The sequence below is a fragment of the Scyliorhinus canicula genome, chromosome 24 (genome assembly GCF_902713615.1).
Source record: "Scyliorhinus canicula chromosome 24, sScyCan1.1, whole genome shotgun sequence".
NCBI classification, from domain to species: domain Eukaryota; kingdom Metazoa; phylum Chordata; class Chondrichthyes; order Carcharhiniformes; family Scyliorhinidae; genus Scyliorhinus; species Scyliorhinus canicula.
Genome location: NC_052169.1, coordinates 19277433 through 19283200, shown reverse-complemented (window position 1 = coordinate 19283200; position 5768 = coordinate 19277433). Strand labels below are relative to the sequence as shown.

Sequence of the window (5768 nt, the reverse complement as noted above, 5' to 3'; positions counted from 1 at the left end):
TAGTCGCCACATTCCGGCGCCTGTTCGGGCGCACGGCGAATTCAGATCGTCAAAATTACCTAGCAAGTATGTCTTTCGGGACTTGGGAGGGAACTGGAGCACCAGGAAGAAATCCACGCAGACACTGGGAGGACATGCTGACTCCGCACAGATAGTGACACAAGCCGGGAATTGAACCTGGGACCCTGGTGCTGTGAAGCAACAGTGCTATCCACTTTGCTACCATGCTGCCCTTTCTGATCTTCCCAAAATTTGTCCAAATGATACAACTTTGTAAATTAAAGATGGTCCTTTCCAAATAGAAGAGTGCAAAGAATTAAGATCTGAATATAGAATTGCCTGCCATGCATGTGAATGGCATCCAATAGTATACATTATCCCTGGTGCCCTTTGTATGGGTGTGGATAGTGAATGTTATTTCTAGCCTTTGCGTATCTGTAGAATCAGTCGCTCCCTTTCTGTTTCTCAGCTGGTGTTATTGATGAAGATTACAGAGGAAATGTTGGTGTGATTCTCTTTAACTTTGGCAAGGAACCATTTGAAGGTAAGGGACAAGTAACCGATGGCTTTTCTTTCACCTCACTACTGTTACCATACACTCACAGCAAATTTAACAAAGTGATTCACTCTAGGAATCTTCTCATTTGTTCCATTGTTATTAATATGAGCATATTAGCATTGGTCATCTTTCTTAAGGAAGGATGTAAACTCATTAGAAGCCGTTCAGAGAAGGCTTACTGACGTCTTACCAGAAATGGGTGGGATGAATTATGAGGAAAGATGGGACGGCTAGGCTTGTATCCGTTGGAGTTTAGAAGGGTTAAGAGGAGACCTGATTGAAACATTTAAGGACCTTGGGAGATCTTGATAGGGTGGATGTGGAGAGGGATGTTTCCTCTTGTAGGAGAATGAAGAACTAGGGATCACTTGAAAAATAAGTATTGCTCATTAAAGACCGAGATGAGGAAAAATTCTGTGAGGTTCGTGAGTCTTTGGAACTCCTTCTTCAAAAGACTGGAATGTTTCCAAGGCAGTTCTTGGTAAGCAAGAGAGTGAAAGGGTTATTGAGGCTGGCAGGAGGTTGCAGTCAGATCTTAACTGAATGGTGATGCAGGCTCGAAGGTTCAAGTGGTCTACTCTTCCTAACTCGTGTTCGTGTTAAAGTGCAAATTGAGGGTAAAGCATTTACGCTGTGGCCACTAAGTGGGAAGTTTCATTCTGACATGCTTTTAATAATTGCGTGAAATGTTCTACTCTGGCTATTTGGTAAGGCACGAATGGAGAAAACATTTTCAACAAATTCTTAAAAATGTTATTGGACATTTATCCTCCCATTTTTGTACTTTGTCTAGTCACATCAAGTGCTTTTATTGCAGAGAAAATTGCCAATCTGTTAGTCCTGCCAAAATATGTAACCGACACAATACAACGTCAATCGTTCTGAACGCCGTAATCATCTTTAATTATTAGTAGCTTATGTTAACATACCTTGACCATGATGGACAAAATTCCAGTTGTCAAGATCCACACAATGTGGCCAAACAAATAGTGAATCAGCTTCAGGCATTTATTTGGATAACTGCCGGGCTATTGTACACAATTTCCACCTGTTTTTAAAAAAAAATATATGATTAGTTCCAGAAGGCCTGGTTGAATTAATTTTGGCATGCTTGGGATTAAATTGGAGATGTTTTCATTAACTGGCCACCAAACATTTCGGTTATAGGGCGTGGGAAGGAGTGGGGTGGAATAGCTCTTAGCATGCCTGTGTTTAGGCCTTGGGTGAGAATTCAACTGGGCGAGGCTCCACAGCTGAGTTGTTTGCTGGATTTGAATGTCTCGCTGACGCATGACGAATGACCACTTGGTACCAAAGGGCTGTTGGCATCTGAAGCAGTGTTATACGAGTCAGCACGTTGTAACAGCAGACATTGTAACAATGTCTTACTAAATGATGCTTGGAGCAATTTATCCAATTGCATTGATAATCACCAGAAACTAGACAGATTTTCATTTAGTAGCTTAAGACATCATGCTTAAGACATCAATTCCTCCCCCTCTTTTGCTGTGAAGTATCAGTAGTGGAATTCATTTTCATTGGTGTGTCAGAAGTTTGGCATTAAATAGTGTGTTTTAACCTAAAGGAAAATATGCAGTACATACTTTTGTAGGTGGAAATAATTTTCTAATTGCACTGCTGCTCTTGAATGTGAAAGAACTTCTGAAGAGGTAGGTCACAATTTTTGAACTTCTTTGTGGAAAAACCTCCAGGTTTCAATGCATAAAGAATGTCATTGGCAGTCAGTTTTCTAATAAACTGGAATAGCTTTGAAGTTGGTTTGCTCGCTCCGTGTGGTATGCATTCATTTTTAATCTACGGTTGGAAACATTGCAAGACATCACAATGGTTGGATAGACTTAAACTAATTAATATAATGTACTAAGTGGAAGGGAATAAATGGAGAGCCAAATGGTCAGGACTATTTGTGCTGAGCGATTTTTGGGAGAAAACAAAACAATGATTTATTTTCTTTCAAATTTATATTTTGATAGTTAAAAAGGGTGATCGAATAGCGCAACTGATCTGTGAACGTATCTGCTACCCAGAACTTGAGGAGTTGAAGGTGAGTAAATGTATTATCAAGCAAACATTCCCTTGTTGTGGTTCTATTTTTCCTCCTCTTTGACTGTTTTACCCTCTTGTCTTTCTGCAGACCCTGGATGAAACTGAACGAGGTGCAGGTGGTTTTGGCTCCACTGGTACAAACTGAACAGGTTGTTCTGCCAAACCATGTCAAACATTGCTTAATTCTCTTGAGATGTTACAAGCTGTGGATTCTTCATGAAACAGCAACTTGCCTCGTCTATGGTGCGTTTGTTTCTACTTAGTGGGGAAAACACAATCTATCCACATATAAAACTGCTTCCTTGGGGTGCTTATGAAGTAGTGATCTCAATATTGACTTGAGTTAGTTATTCCCTTGTTCCAGTTAAGAATCCTGGCAATAGGTCAACTGTTAGAATCATCAGGTGTATTTCATTGTTTTCTTTTCTAATAAAAATAAAGCTTTTTTTTTTACATTATGGAAGCATGTTGTAAATAGGACGTATTTGTATTTATTCAGGGATGAGGGGGAGAATTTAATGTGAATTTATGCTCAGCAATTTTCCACCAGTCAACAATTTTAATCCTTTGCTTGATCTTTTAGAGAATTTAGAAAATTCCTGCCTTTTATTTGAATTTTTTAAAAAAATCATTTATAGGATGTGGACGCTGCTGGTTAAGACAGTATTTGTAGCCCATCTCTAGTAGCCCTTCAGAAAATGGTGAGTTGCCGTCTTGAACCACTGCAGTCCTGAGGTGTAGGTATACCCACAGTGCTGTTAGGGAAGGAGTTCCAAGATTTTGACCCAGCGACAGTGAAGGAATGGCGATATATTTCCAAGTCAGGGTGGTGAGTGACTTGGAGGGGAACCTTCAGTTGGTGGGGTTCCCAGGTATCTGCTGCCCTTGTCCTTCTGGGTGGTAGATGGTTGTGGGTTTCGAAGGTGCTGCCTAAGGAACCTTGGTCAGTTACTGCAGTGCATCTTGTAGATGGTACACACGGCTGCCACTGTTCGTCGGTGGTGCAGGGATTGAATGTTTGTGGAAGAGGTAGCAATCCAGCAGGCTGCTTTGTCCTGGATGCTGTTGAGCTTCTTGAGTGTTGTTGGAGCTGCACTCAACCAGGCAACCATTATACCTGACTTGTGCCTTGTAGATGGTGGGCAGGCTTTGGGGGAGTCAGCAGGTGAGTTGCTCTCTGCAGGATTCCTAGCCTTTGACCGGCTCTGGTAGCCAAAGTATTAATATGGTTAGTCCAGTTCAGTTTCTGATGAATGGTAAACCCCGAGGATGTTGATTGTGGGAGATTCAGCACTGGTAATTCATTGAATGTCAAGGAATGGTGGTTAGATCCTCTCTTGTAGGAGATGGTCATTGCCTGACACTTGTGTGTCATGAATGTAACTTGTCAGCCCAAGCCTGGATATTGTCCAGGTCTTGCTACATTTGGACATGAATCCCGGACTGCTATAGTATCTGAGGAGTCGCGAATGGTGCTGGACATTGTGCAGCCCCCCTCCTCCTCCTCCTGACCTTGTGATGGAAGGAAGGTCATTGATGAAGCAGTTGAAGATGGTTATGATCATAGTGGACAGGCTGTTTCCTCTAAATTTGAGACAGTTTAGACACATAGTTCTACACACTTTCTATCTTCCAGTTGGGTTGTCTCCCTGATTTTGAGAGAAAATCAAAAATTGTCGATCATCAATTCCAAGGGTAGGTTCTTGCATTTATTCCTTTGTTGAGCTGCTTCTGCTATCCAGTAACACGTCAGGTTTCCCCTTTACGGGCGGCACGATCGCAGTGCTTAGCACTGTTGCTTCACAGCGCCAGGGAATTCTCTTTACGCTAACAGTTTGTGAAATATGTCGCTGTCATTTACTTTAGAAGGTACGGCATTATTCATGATTCCCGTCTTGGGTCACTGTGCGGCATCTGTACTTTCTCCCCGTGTCTGCGTGGGTTTCCTCCGGGTGTTCCGGTTTCCTCCCACAAGTGCAGAAAGACGTGCTGTTAGGTGAATTGGTCATTGTGAATTCTCCCTCCGTGTACCCGAACAGGCGCCGGAATGTGGTGATGAGGGGATTTTCGCAGTAACTTCATTTGCAGTGTTAATGTAAGTCTATTTGTGACGCTAAAGATTATTTCCTCGTTTTGTAACACAATAATCCCCCCCCCCGCCCCACCCACCAATCTGGCTTGTTCCAGTTCATCTCGGATAGCTGCGGCTGGCCATGTGATAATCTGGAGGTGGTAGTGGGTAGTGACTGAGGTCTACACCTATGCTCTCTGAACCTAAATCAGAGCTGTTCACATTCTGTTGTTATTTTCAGCGATACTGCTTTCTGGCATTCTCTTTACGCTAACAGTTTGTGAAATATGTCGCTGTCATTTACTTTAGAAGGTACGGCATTATTCAAAAATTGCTGCAGTTTACCATATCTTCATAACTTAGTAATGGGGAGTATGGAAACTGCAAATAGTTAGGTTTTTATGCATCACCTAAGATGTATGAGTGGGAACTTAAGTTTTCTCCAAGGAGTGTTTTTCCCCCTGGGTCTCGACCTGTAAACACCTATTTTTAAAAAAAACTTTCAAATTTTACATATAGCCCGCACATAAATAATTCAATTCTGCTTGTACACGCGACAGCCAGATGTGGAAGGTAACAAACTATTTTCAAATGTGTGCCTGAACTTTGTTTCCTCATCAATTGCCAAGCAGTAAAGGACTCTGACCCTGTTCATCTCTCCCATGGGGTAGCACTGGTGGAGGAGGGAGGTGCACCAACAATTTCTGAATAATGGGAGCAAAGGCAGCAGGAGTTGGTGCCCGTGTATTGTCTTTTTAAGCAAGGACCTAGGTGTTTTTATGTGCCTTTACAGGAGTAATTGTTTGAAGTGGGGTTTCAAAGACCGATGACTGGCAAGATCCTATGTCCCAAAATTTGCAGCTTCTGAGGCTGTCAATGAATGCAAGTTGTCTTTTGTGCCTCCAATGTCCGCCAGCTGCTTACTTTTTCACTTGTAATTTGTGAGCTTCTCCTCCTTTGCTGACACCTTCATTGTCCAGAGGACTACAGTGGGTTGTATCTTAGCTCAGCAATTTGATTTCTCCCCCCCCCCCCCCTTTTCTGGGGACAATACATCTAATCTGCAGTGCG

The 5768-nt window shown here is 42.4% G+C and overlaps 1 long non-coding RNA gene across 1 annotated transcript; it reads left to right on the top strand.

The window, feature by feature from the left end:
* Positions 1–369: 369 nt before the first annotated feature.
* Positions 370–3089, top strand: LOC119956898. Its single transcript, XR_005458701.1, has 3 exons — positions 370–544; positions 2554–2624; positions 2715–3089. It is a non-coding gene; the product is annotated as an uncharacterized LOC119956898 (long non-coding RNA).
* The last annotated feature ends 2679 nt before the right edge of the window (positions 3090–5768 follow it).